This window comes from Aotus nancymaae, unplaced genomic scaffold, assembly GCF_030222135.1.
Source record: "Aotus nancymaae isolate 86718 unplaced genomic scaffold, 86718_ANA_hifiasm-v0.15.2.pri h1tg000064l_1, whole genome shotgun sequence".
Classification (NCBI taxonomy): Eukaryota; Metazoa; Chordata; class Mammalia; order Primates; family Aotidae; genus Aotus; species Aotus nancymaae.
The window spans coordinates 11,003,619-11,017,895 of record NW_026988479.1 but is presented as its reverse complement, the minus strand read 5'-3'; the positions used below and the strand labels follow the sequence as shown (position 1 = coordinate 11,017,895).

The window sequence follows — 14,277 nt, the reverse complement described above, 5'->3', positions numbered from 1 at the left end:
CAAAACAGTTGGGACTGATCTCGAGTCCCTGTCAAGGTTGACCCTGCCTTCACGTGAGCCGGCCACTGGACATGTGGTACCACTGCCAGAAAACTGGTGGTCTTTGTGTTCTCCTCCCAAGTACTTGTGACCAATCTCCAGTCGGACTGATCTTACTTCCAGCTTTCTTGCTGTGATGCCGGATGTTCAATGGCATGATCACTTGAAGGCAGAGTCAACCCTGTCAGGGACCGGGGATCAGTTGGAACCATTTGGGAGTAGAACACAACCGCCAGCTTTCTTGCTGTGGTGCTGGACGTTCTGTGGCAGGCTTACTTAAAGGCACAGTCAACCCTGACGGGGACTCGAGATCAGTCACAAGTACTTGGGAAGAGAACACGTAGACCACCAGCTTTCCTGCTGTGGTGCCTGATGTCTAGTGGCAGTTTCACTTGAAGATGGTGTCAACCCTGATGGGGAATGAAGATCAGTCAGGATTACATGGAATGAAAACAGAAAGTCTATGAGTTTTCTTGCTGTGGTGCCAGATGTTCAGTGGCAGACTCATGTAAAGGTAGAGTCAATCCTGACGGGGACTCGAGGTCAGTCACAACTACTTGGTAGGAGAACACAAAGCAGTTGGAACTGATCTCGAGTCCCTGTCAGGGTTGACCCTGCCTTCACGTGAGCCTGCCACTGGACATGTGGTACCACTGCCAGAAAACTGGTGGTCTTTGTGTTCTCCTCCCAAGTACTTGTGACTGATCTCCAGTCAGACTGATCTTACTGCCAGCTTTCTTGCTGTGATGCCGGATGTTCAGTGGCATGCTCACTTGAAGGCAGAGTCAACCCTGTCAGGGACTGGAGATCAGTCACAACCATTTGGGAGGAGAACACAACTGCCAGCTTTCTTGCTGTGGTGCTGGATGTTCAGTGACAGGCTTACTTAAAGGCACAGTCAACCCTGACAGGGACTTGAGATCAGTCACAAGTACTTGGGAAGAGAACATATAGACCACTAGCTTTCTTGCAGTGGTGCTGGATGTTCAGTGGCAGGCTCACTTGAAGTTGGAGTCACCCCTAACGGAGATTCAAGATCAGTCACAACTACTTGGGAGAAGAATGCAAAGAACATCTGCTTTTTTGCTGTGGTGTTTCAGTGGCAGGCTCACTTGAAGGTGGAGTCAACCGTGACTGGGACTTGAGATCAGTAATAAATATTTGGGAGGAGAATATAAATACTGCCAGCTTTCTTATTGTGGTGCCAGATGTTCTGTGGCAGGCTCACTTGAAGGCAGGGTCAACCATGACAGGGACTAGAGATCAGTCACAAGTACTTGGGAGAAAAACATGAAGACTGCCACCTTTATTGCTGTGGTGCCAGATGTTCAGTGGCAGGCTCACGTGAAGGTGGAATCAACCATGAAGGTGTCTTGAGATCAGTCACAACTACTTGGGAGGAGAACACAAAGACTGTCAGTTTTATTGCTGTGGTGCCGGATGTTCAGTGGCAGGCTCACTTGAAGTTGGAATCAACCCTGATGGGTACTCAAGATCAGTCACAACTACTGGGGAGAACACAAAGACCACCAGATTTATTGCTTTGGTGCTGGATGATCAGTGGAGGCTCACTTGAAGGCAGAGTCAACCCTGACGGGGACTAGAGATCAGTCACAGCTACTTCAGAGGAGAACTCAAAGATGGCCAGCTTTCTTGCTCTGGTGCCAGAGGTACAGTGGCAGGCTCACTTGAAGTTGGAGTCAACCTTGATGGGGACTCGAGATCAGTCACAACTACTTGGGAAGGGAACAGAAAGTCTGCCAACTTTATTGCTGTGGTGCCAGATGTTCAGTGGCAGGCTCACTTGATGGCAAAGTCAACCTTAAGGGGACTCGAGATCAGTCACACTACTTCAGAGGAGAACACAAGGACCGCCAGCTTTCTTACTGTGATGCTGGACGTTCGGTGGCAGGCTCACTTGAAGGCGGAGTCAACCATGATGAGGACTCAACATCAGTCACAACTACTTGGGAGGAGAACATAAAGACTGCCAGCTTTCTTGCCATGGTGCCAGATGTTCAGGGGCAGGCTCACTTGAAGCTGGAGTCAACCCTGACTGGGACTTGAGATCAGTAACAAATACTAGGGATGAGAATATAAATACTGCCATCTTTCCACTGTGGTGCAGGATGTTCAATGGCAGGCTCATTGGAAGGCAGAGTCAACCCTGATGGGGACTTGAGATCAGTCACAACTACTTGGGAGGAGAACACGAAGACCACCTGCTCTCTTCCCCTAGTGCCAGATGTTCAGTGGTAAGCTCATTTGAATGTGGAATCAATCCTATGGGGACTTGAGATCAGTCACGACTACGTTGGAGGAGAATACAAAGACCACCAGCTTTATTGCTGTGGTGCGGGATGTTCAGTGGCAGGCTCACTTGAAGGCGGAGTCAACCCTGACTGGGGCTTGAAATCAGTAACAAATACTAGGGATGAAAATATAAATACTGCCATCTTTTCTGCTGTGGTGCTGGATATTCAGTGGCAGGCTCATTGGAAGGCAGAGTCAACCCTGACAGGGATTCAAGATCAGTCACAACTACTTGGGAGGAGAACACAAAGACCACCAGCTTTCATGCTGTGGTGCCAGATGTTCAGTGGCAGGCTCACTTGAAGGTGGAGTCAACGCTCACGGGGACTCGAGATCAGTCACAACTGCCTGAGAGGAGAACAGAAGGACCATCCGCTTTCTTCCCCTGGTGCCAGACGTTCAGCGGCAGGCTCACTTGAATGTGGAATGAACCCTATGGACACTTGAGATCAGTCACAACTACACTGGAAGAGAATACAAAGACCACCAGCTTTCTTGCAGTGGTGCTGGATGTTCAGCGGTAGGCTCACTTGAAGGCAAAGTCAACCCTGATGGGAACTTGAGATCAGTCACAAATACTTAGGAGGAGAACACAAAGACCGCCAGCTTTGTTGTTGTGATGTCAGATGTGCAGTGGAAGGCTCACTCTAAGTTGGAATCAATCTTGATGGAGACTCAAGGTCAGTAACAACTAGTTTGGAGGAGAACACAAGGACTGCCGGCTGTCTTGCTGTTGTTTTGGATGTTCAATAGCAGGCTCGTCAGAAGGCAGAAGCATCTTGAAGGGAGCTTGAGATCAATCAGAATTATTTTTGTTCAGTAGCAGGGTCATTAGAAGATGGAATCAACCCTGAAAGGAACTTGCTTTTACCTTCAATATTTGGGGGTTGGGGGAAAAAATCCAGGTCTGGGTGGAAGATAAGGAGGAAAACCCCTGGGTGGATAGGCATTCCTCACTGCAAATGGAGCATGTGGTGGACCTGGGAAATTGCTTGGTGGAATATCAGGTGGAGAAACTCCAAACGGGGTTCCTGGAGAAGGTGGGGGAAAAGGAGTTCCTCTTCTCATATCGGTAACGTATGTGTAATGCTCTCTGCCAAATCCTGTGTTTGGAACATCAACTACAGAAGGATCTTTGTATAAAAATTTGAATTTAATCTCTGTGTCAATTTGTGTCTGTACTTAGCATTTTCTTTCCTTAAGCCATTGAGATTGATTTCAGCCGTTTGAGCTGCCAATTGTCATGTGCTTTTTTTTTTTTTAATTGAGTAAAATCTGCTCTTGATAAGAAAGAATCCTTCTTTCCAACTCTTCTTCAAGATGTTTGGCTTGCTTTCTATACTTCTCCAGCTGGTCAGTGGTATAGTTGATCTTTTTATCTTGTTTAGAAAGTTTCTCTTGTCTCTCTACCTGGTAATTTTCTTCTACAGTTAATGTGTTGTAAAGTCTGACTGTAGTTTCTTGATGTAATTCAGTCATTACTTCAAGTTTCTGTTGAAGTTTCTGATTCTCACGTTCAAAATATGCATTTTCTGACTGCAAAGATGCTTGTGCAGACTGAAGATGTTTAATATGCCCCATAAGTTCCTTCTTCGTTTTATCAATTTCAGACAACTGAATATCAATTTGGTTTCTTTCTCCTTCTAAAATTTTTAAAGAAGCATTTAACTTCGCAGCATGAATCACTTTCTTCAAAGCTCCTTTTGGAGGATCAGCTAAGTCAGCGTCATTTTCTGATTCACTGTTCATTTCTACTTTGAAGTTATGATCATCCATTATGTCTTCTCCAAGCATAGCAGCCCAATATTTCATCTCCAGCGAGTGTTTAGTCAGAGACTTGATGCGCTCATCTTTGTCATTTAGAACTTGTTCTGTGTGTACTTTGGAGTCTTCAAATATTATTTTCTGTTTATTAAGTTCACTCGTTCTTTTCATGCTTCAGCTTCTTGCAAAAGATGTTTCTGGCTTTCCTGAAGTTGAGAATTTTCTTCCAAAGCATCTTTTATCGCCATCTTCAGTTGTTCTGCTTCATTTGAAACATCTTGAAGGGCATTTTGGCTTCAACTATTTGTGATTTGAGGGATTTTGACAGATCTTGTAGAGACTGTCTCATTTCTGAAATATCTGCCATCAACTGATATTGTCTGGAATGTTCATATTTCTCCTTTTAACTCTTTTTTTAGATGCAGTATTTCATCCTCCATTTCAGAAACGGACCTGCTCAGCTTTTCACAGGCTGCCTCCAAACTTTGTGCTTCTGCTGCCCCCTTGTCAACGCTGCCATCCTTTAAAGATACTCGTTCATAGCCTTCATAGCTTTTTTGTACAAAACTAAATTTCTCAAGTAGTTTACATTTTCCCTTAATTTGTTCACAAAGCACTACAGCAAGCTTTTTCTCTCTTCCCACATATAGCCGACTCCTAACTGATCTAAAACTTCTCCACAAAAAAAGAGGACTAGCACAAAATCCAGTAACACCCGCCCATATCACTAATTCCCATGGAAAACCATTAGAACTGGATACCATACTTACAGCAGTGCTGCCACAATCCTGTGTAGCTTCTCCATGAGCAGCCCCAGGTAGGGCTGAGGAGTAGCTCCGGGCTCCTACACAGCGCCAAGGCTGTTCTGGTGGTCGCCGCAGTAACCCCAGCCTGTTGGCGTCACAATAAGCACCTGGAATAAGCAGCCTTCAGTCTGGAACCGGAGCAGACCACTGCGGAGCCGGCTGCGGGGGGAGCTGTGGACAAGGGGCGGGGAGGCGGGGGTGGGGCGGTGGAGGGCACTGGAGAACAGATAGCCTTTAGTCTGGAACCCGAATCCACATGCATCAACCGGAGCAGACCACTGTGGATCCAGCTGCGGGGGGAGCTGAGGGATGCGGACACCCACAGGTCTCACAGGCCCACGCTGCCCACCCCGACCCCCTTGTTACACTTCACATCTTGAGGCAGCGCAGGTCCGGGCCTGAACCCATTTAACTGTTTTTTATTGGTAATAGCATATTGTGTTAATTCCTTTAGCTTTTTAATAATAAAAACATTTGTCAAGGAGAGACTGCAAATTTATATTTCTTCAAAATTGCCTTGGCCATTATTGACATTTTGCTCTTCTATGTGAATTCTACTATCAACATGTGAAGTTTCATTTACAAAATCATTTTGGCTATTTTTTATTTTTAGAAACAGGATCTCACTCTGTCACCCAGGCTAGAGTGCAGTGGTGCATAGCTCACTACAGCCTCAAAACCTTGGACTCAAGAGCTCCTCCCACCTCAGCCTTCCAAGTAGCTAGGACTACAGGTGTGTGCCACCACACTGAGATATTTTGGCATTTTGAATTGCATTATATTTACAGATGATTTGGGACAAATTTCCATAGCTATGGAAATTGACTTTTTGCATCATGAAAGTAACATTTTCCCCCTTTTAAGATTATCTTTTGTGTCCTTCACAAACATTTTGTAATTTTCCATGTTAATATTTTGTGCATACTTTGTTTTTATTACTAGTTTAAGAGTAGCTTTTTAAAAATCACATTTATTTATTTATTTTGGACAGAGTCTTGCTTTGTCACCCAGGCTGGAGTGTGGTGGTGCAATCTTGGCTCACTGCAACCTCTGGCTCCCAGGTTTAACCAATTCTCATGTCTCAGCCTCCTGAGTATCTGGGATTACAGGCATGCACCAACAGGCCTGGCTAATTTCTGTATTTTTAGTAAAGACAGGTTTTGCCATTTTGGCCAGGCTGGTCTCAAACTCCTGGCCTCAAGTGATCCGCCCACCTCGGCTCCCCAGAGTGCTGGGATTATAGGCATGAGCCACTGCTCTCAGCCTAATCACATTTCTTAATTGCTCACTGAATGCAGGAACATCATTTGAACTTACATTAAGCAATGTTTGCTTTTTAAAAAAATCTCTATGGTATGTTTAGTTAAAACAAAACATCAGAATGCATCCTACAAAATAAGCATATTGTTTGATAAAACTGAAACAAGAGTTACAACGTAAAACATAAAATTCATTAATTTGAATTTCAGGCATTTGAAGCCACTATTCTAAGTTTGAAACTGTTCCATTACTTTATGTTCTTTTTATTAGTGAGAATATATAGATATACTGTCACTGCCTTTATATTTCTAAAACAATCATTTCCCTCCATCTTTAATAATTCAGTCAGTTATAGAATTATACATTTCCTTAGTAGTCTGAAGATTTTACTCTCCTTGCTGATAAGAAGCCTGATTAGATACCATTGTCCTCCCTCTGTAAATAGTGTGTACTACTTCTGGCAGCAACTTAAGATTTTCCCTTTTTCATGATGCTCTGCAGTTTTACTTTGGTAGCTGACTTAATTTTATTATTATCAACACTTACAGCTAACTTCCCATCTAAAGACGCTTCTTTCTTCATTTCTAGTAAACTCTGTGTCATTAGCACTTTGAGTGTTACTTTTCTACCACGTCTTTCTCTTCTTGGCCATTTGTCAACATTTATTAGCTAAAATCCTGTTAAGTCTATTAGTTTATCCTCCAAGTTTCACAAGTGTTCTCCTGTTTTTATATCTTACTGTCTCTAACTGATTAATTTCTTATTAATGAATTAGCATATTTATGCATCCTCACTTTCATTAGCCTAATATAATTTTTATTTTATCAATTGAGATTTCTTTTTAATTTTAATTATATTGACCATATTTGTCATTTCCAAGATATTTGTTTTAATTTTGATATTTTTTTCTCTTACATATGTAATTTTGGCTTCTTGGATGTCCCTATTTCTTGTTCTTTTCAAATTTTTTTTCCCCTTTGGCTCTTTGATAAACCCAAGTAAATATTGTTCAGATTCTTTTCATTTTCATTTTCATTCATCTTCTGCTTGGTGGGGATTTTTAAGTTGCCTTTTTTAAGAATTCATGTGTTGTGGAAATTGAATTTTCACATTTTAAGGGGTTATTTTTTAACCTCTTTTTTAGTACTCACTTCTCTCTGCTGGATAAGACTCTTTTTCTCATTAAATTATCTTTGCACCCTTTTTTAACAAATCTTTTTAAACAAGTTGTGCTAGGGAAACTGGATATTCATGTCTATACATGAATTTGGACTCCTACTTTACACTATATACAAAAATTAACTCAAAATGGATCAAATACCTAAACACAAGAGATAAAACTCTAAAACTCCTATGAGAAACCATAGGCATAAATCTTAATAACCTTTCTTGACATTTGCTAAGAGAGTAGATGATAAGTGTTCTTACCACAAAAAAAGGTAATTGTGTGATGACAAGAATACATTAAGTAGCTTAACTGTAATATTTGGTTTACTGTGTATATGTATATCAGAATATCATGTCACACACCTTAAATACATGCAATTTTAATAAAAAATAAAAATTTTAAAGAAAGATACAAAATGAAGATTTCTGATGGTAAATGTAGTGCCTGCTGTCTATAAAAAAAGACATTTTTCCAGAGAAGACATACAAACAGCCAATGGGTATCTGAAAGGGTGCTCAATATCACTAATCAGGTAAATGCAGATCAAAAATCACAATGAAATATCACTTCTTAGAATGGTTACTATTAAGAAAAAAGCCAAATGATAACAAGTTGTATTAGTCCATTTTCACGCTGCTGATAAAGACATACCTGAGACTGGGAAATTTACAAAAGAAAGAGATTTAATGGACTCACAATTTTCTACATTGCTAAGGAGGCCTCACAATCATGGCAGAAGGTGAAAGACACATCTCACATGGCAGCAGACAAGAGAAGAGAGAGCTTCTGTAGGGAAACTCGCTTTTTTAAAACCATCAGATTTCATGAGACTTATTCACTATCATGAGAACAGTGTGGGAAAAACCCACCCCATGATTCAATTATCTCCCACTGGGTCCCTCCCACCATACACAGGAATTATGGAAGCTACAAGATGAGATTTGGATGGGGACACAGAGCCAAACCATGTCACAGGTGTTGGTGAGAACACTGAGAAATTGAAACCATTTTTACCATGTTGTGGGAATGTAGAGAATGATGCAGCCACTATGGAAAACAGTATAGAGGCTCCTTAAAAAATTAAAAATAGAACTACCTTGTGATCTAGCAATCCTACTTCTGGGTGTATATATCCAAGAGAATTGAAATCACGATCTGGAAGCACTATTTGCATTCTCATGTTCACCGTAGCATTATTCACAATAGCCAAGATATGTAAACAAACTAAACGTCTGTCAACAGATGAATGGATAAAGAAAGTGGGGGCATATGCATACCATGGAATATCATTCCACCCTACAAAAAGAAGAAAATCCTTCCATTTGCAGTAACATGAATGAATGTAGAGGACATTAAGCTAAGTGAAATAAGACAGTCACAGAAGGATAAACACTAGGTGATTCCACTTATATGAGATATTTCAAATAGCCAAACACCCAGAAGAGGAAAACAGAATTGTGATTACCAGGGTCTTGAATGAGCTGAAAATAGGCAATTGTTGCTCAATGGGTATAAAGCTTCAGTCATGAAAGATGAAAAAGTTCTGGAGATCTGCTGTACAACATAGTACCTATAGTTAATATATGGCATTGTGTACTGAAAAACATGTTAGGAGGATAGATCTCATGTTGTGTTCTTACTATACACAAAAATAATAATAAACAAAAACCATGCACATAAAAGATACAAGAAAAGTTTTGAAAGTTATGAATATGTTTAGTACCTTGATTGTACTAAATTGTATCACATGTGTATGCATGTTCAAACTCAACAAAATACATATATTAAGTATGTGCAGTTTTGTGTTTGTAAATTATACCTCAATGAACCTAAAAAATATCCTATGACCTTGGATTAGACAATGTTTTCTTAGATATGACAGCTAAAACACAAGCACTCAAAGGAAAAAACACATAATAAAGCTACATCAAAATTAGAAAACTTGTGTGCTTCAAAGGACATTATCGAGAAAGTGAAAATGAAAACCATATAATAGAATAAGATATTTGCTAATTATATAACTGACAAAGGTCTAGTAACTAGTATGTATAAAGAATTCTTACAACTCAACAATAAAAAGATAAGTAGCCCAATTAAAACCTGGGCAAAGGATTTAAATAGACATTTCTCCAATAAAGATAAATAAATGGTTAATGAGCATGATTAAAGATGCTCAATATCCTTAGCAATTAAATAAATTCAAATTAATGAGATACCATTTTACGCCCACTAGGATCATCGTAATTGAAAATACTCGTAATAACAAATATTGGTGAGAATGTGGAGAAATTGGAACTCTTATACATTGCTAGTGCAAATGTAATTGATTTGGAAAATAACTTGACAGTTCCTCAGAACGTCCAACATAGAGTTACCATATGACTCAGCAATTTCACTTCTAGGTATATATCCAAGAGAAATGAAAACATATGCCCATACAAAACTTGTACACAAATGTTCATAGCAGTATTATTAATAATGACCCCAGAGTGGAGAATGTCCATCAACTGATGAATGAATGAACATGTTAGTATATCCATTCAATGGTATTATTCAGTCATGAAAAAAGAATCAAGTACTGATACATGGATGAACCTTGAAGACATTATACTAGGTGAAAGAAGCTGGGCACAAAAGGTCACCTATTGTAGCATTCCATTTATATGAAATGTCTAGAATAGGCAAATTCATGCAGAGAAAAGTAGATTAATAGTTGTCAGGTGCCAGGAAAGTGGAGAATGGGGAACGGCTACTAACTTGCATGGTTTTTCATTTAGGGGTGACGAAAGTGTTCTGCAATTAGATAGTGATAATGGTTGCATGACTTCATGAATATACTTAAAAACCAGTGAATTGTACAACTTAAGGAATGGATTTTATGGTTTGTTAATTAAATCTCAACTTAAAAACAGATTAAATATTAATTAGCAGATATAAAAGACATTTGATATATATAATAGTTCTTCCTTTTCCTATTCCCCTATTCCCAGATCCTAAGGAGACACTGATGTCCTATGTCACCATGTTTATCCTGTGGCTTCTTGTATTGCCTGGCTCACCTCCAGGCACTCGTACTTGAAAAGCATGGGCCTAGGAAGGCGAAAAGGGAATGGAAGAGCCAGAGGTTCTCAGGTCCCTTAGGTGATGGCCGCAGGAAACAATTTCTACTCCATTTTTTTCATGGGAAAGGAAATATATTTCAGATTAGACTACACAGTTGGTTGGAAAAGCCTTTAAAATTCTTCATCTGTTTTTTTTTTTTGCTCTCATTTCATATTCATGAAACCACTTTCCCAAGGATTACAACAGCAAGAAGGGAGCATTTCCCCAATTATCGAAGAGTTGTTGCCATTGAAAAATCATATCCATTTCCTATTTATCTTATCTATCTATCATCTGTCTATCTGTCTATCTATCTATCTATCATCGATTCATCTATCACTGTATTCATTTATTTCGTCCCCAGTAACTTGATGAACTTGAATCACTCTCCTGAGTCTGAGTCTGGGAGACTGAATAAACCAAGGAGCAAGACTCTGAATTAAGGTAAATTAACCTCCATCAGGGATGCCAAGTAGATTTTAATCTATATGCTAACTTCAATACATCAACAGTTGAGAAAGGTTCTGTGCTGAGCAAGATCCTAGGGACATGTCTGTGACTAGTTTGACAGAATGATGTGCTTGATTAGTAATGTCTGCTTGAACTCATGCAGGAAATTCAGGGTCTGTGTACTGCTGATATGCCACCCTGACTTAGCGAATGCTCCGTCAGGGGCCTCTGGCCAGAAAACCTCCTGGTACTATCACTCAAACCTTGAAATACTACATTTGGCCCACTTTTAAGTTGTATTGCCTGTGTATGTTTCACCTTCAGCAGCCTGCAGCTTAATTTAAAGCAAATAAAACCAAATGCCCACTCTGTTGTAATGATTATAAACTGTCCCATCCATTATTCTATCAATGACAAAGGAAATGACTTTTTGGAGAATGCTTATTTAGGTTCCCGTCTTGTAGGATAAGTCAGCCACCCCATACATTATATCGGGTATGTTCAGGGTGCTATGGCTATAGACAGACCCCATTCATTAGAAAACTTAGAAATAATTTCCTATTTTAAAATTATTATTGCCATCAAATTTCCCCTTGCTTATTTCACTTCCCAAATTGGTGATGACTAACCTCTCATACTTGTAATTATTTACATTCTTTCTCGGTCAGCACAGAGGATTTGTGCGTGTATGTGTGTGTGTGAAGGAAGGGGGATGGGGACAGGTAGAATGGGATGATTCCAATGTTCACTTTGCATTTTCAAGTCAGAGATGGAAGGTACCAAATAGGGATTCATTATTAAGCTAAGACTCCCACTGGCCAAAACGTGGATTTAATGCCTTCTTCACTCTGATCATGAGTATGCAGTCTTTATTAGCATGGTTCTGGACTTTCTTCAGGTTTCTGAATTCAGTTGACAAGCCAGTGGCCTAGCACTGGCCAGTGAAACACAGGAGGAAGAGAGAGGGAAGGATCCTCACCTGTTTAGTCAGGACACCCAGCCAACAACCCTTTGCAAAGCACATGGGCTTCACCCTTTTCACAAAGGCTTCCAAACTGCAAATCAAATAAACAAAGATACTGAAGAGATTTCTGATATCCATACCCTCTCACCCATTATTCCCACAGGTAAGTAAAACCAAATGGTGTTATGTAAATTTTATCCAAATAAAAGCACCCAGACATGTCAAATACTTTAACTCTTCTGTTATTTAACATTCTATTCAAATCTTTACTCTTTTCTTGCATTTTACTTTTAGTTCTGTGCTCAGTTGAAGATAGTGCACATTTAATAAAACACTGACATTTTCCTAACAATAGAGACAAGTCAAAAAGAAAAAGAAAAATACATACGCAAAAATCTTTATTGGGGATTTGTTTTATACTTTTTTGCATGTTGGGGTAATGCTTGCAATAAGAATACATTGCCTATCTAATTAGAACAATCAGTACAGCTAAGTCTTACAATCAATAGGGAAGCTATCAACAAAAGACACAATTAGATTTTTCTTTCTAGCTTAGTTTTATTGCTTGGATTATTTTTTCAGTTTCTACAGAACACTGAGTGTGGACCCTGAAGAAGACGTCTAAACTTATGGGTCAGGCTGAACAGGGGATACAATTGCTCTTGTAACAACAGAGACCCTTATTTTTTGTGAGACGGATCCTCCGTCACCCAGGCTGGAATGCCGTGGTGCGATCTCAGCCCACTGCAACCTCCACCTCCCAGGTTCAAGCAATTCCTGTTGCAGTCTACCGAGTAGCTGGGACCACAGTTGCCTACCACCATGCCAGGGTAATTTTTGTATTTTTAATAGAGATGGGGCCTCACCATGCTGGCCATGCTGGTTTGGAACTCCTGATCCCAGGTGATCCATCTGCCTACAATTCACTTTAACAGAATAAAAGGAAAAGTTTTCTTTGGCCAGTGGCTTACCAGAAAGAAATAACAGAACAGGAAAAATAATTGACAGGGGAAAATGTCTGCCTACCCATGACAGGGATGTAAACATCTTTAACTTTTATTAATGAAACAGCAAGGGCCTCAAAATCAGAACATGGACCTCAGAGTCTTTTTGAGATACACATCCCATTTAGTATATGGGGCCTCTAGAATTTGCCCTATAAACAAGGTCACCTTATTATGAGATCTTCTCCTGGTTTCCATAACCTATTGCAGCCACAGGATACTGGAAACAGTTTTGGATCTTAATTCTGAAAGATGCAATCCAAATGTCATAATCCTAAACATTGAAATTCCAAAAGATCACAATCCCTAAAGTCCAAATCCTTAAAGTCTAAAATCCCTCACATCTAAAAATCCTAAAAATCACCATAACAGGATAGTTGCATCATATTAGGTGGAACTATTACCTTGTTAGTGTCTCTATTTGGAAACTAAGTGTGGTTTAAAGAGAAGCAATTGGTGAAAATTTCAGATGATTAGATTGGCCATGTGATATGGCAATGAAGAAAACTTCAGTTTAAAAAGGCATCGGTTGCCTACATTAGCATTCCTTCCATCTGATTACATTTCAGGAGCTTTTAATGAATTAAAGCTGCATTTGCCTGAAGAAGCCAGTGAAGTTACTGCCTGGTTAGAAAATAATTATGTGCATGGTAGGATGAGAAGAATGCAACAATTTTACACCAGTGTTGTTTCTGATAATGGACTTGTATGCACCCAAAACAACATGGAAGCATGGCGTCAAAGATGGGAAAACTTAATAAAGAAGGCTTATATTCTTTAGATAGAATCATAAAAGAAATTTTAAAAGAGCAGTGCCACATGGAAAATGAAGGTGAACATATTCTCTGAGGAAAGCCATGTCCTAAAAGAAAAAAAAGCAGTTATTCATTGAAATACAAGATTTCAAAATATAGTAAATGCCTGTGAAAGTCAGTCATTTCTAATGGACTACCTTTGTGCAATACCTATAATCTATTCATGTAATATACTTTTTCATATGTCAAACTTTCTTTTCAGTTTTTTTCTTTTTAAGTTTTCTTTCATTATTTAAAATTTTCAGCATTATTTGTTTACAATTCACTATGCTATGTATTTCATCTTTGCATCATTTGCAATACTGGAGGTATAAATTATGTAGATACTTTCAGAAAGTTCTAATTCACTGCATAGATTTTTGCAAATTTGGCTTCGCAAAAGTATATTATCACAACAATGACTTTGTGTGTAAACATTGTACCTGTTTAAAAGAGCAGTGCTACATAGAAAAGTGTTGAAACATCTTCAGTAAATGGAGAGATGTTCCTTTTGTACATTCGCATTTGTGAAAGATAAAATTTCTCAAGATCTCCAATCTTTGAATATCCATATGTTATGATGGTGATTCATTGTGGTTTTTGACCGAGTCCA

The 14,277-nt window shown here is 39.5% G+C and overlaps 1 pseudogene; it reads right to left on the bottom strand.

The window, feature by feature from the left end:
* Positions 1-3,225: 3,225 nt before the first annotated feature.
* On the bottom strand, positions 3,226-10,436 carry LOC110569597 (cTAGE family member 15-like; annotated as a pseudogene).
* Positions 10,437-14,277: the final 3,841 nt, after the last annotated feature.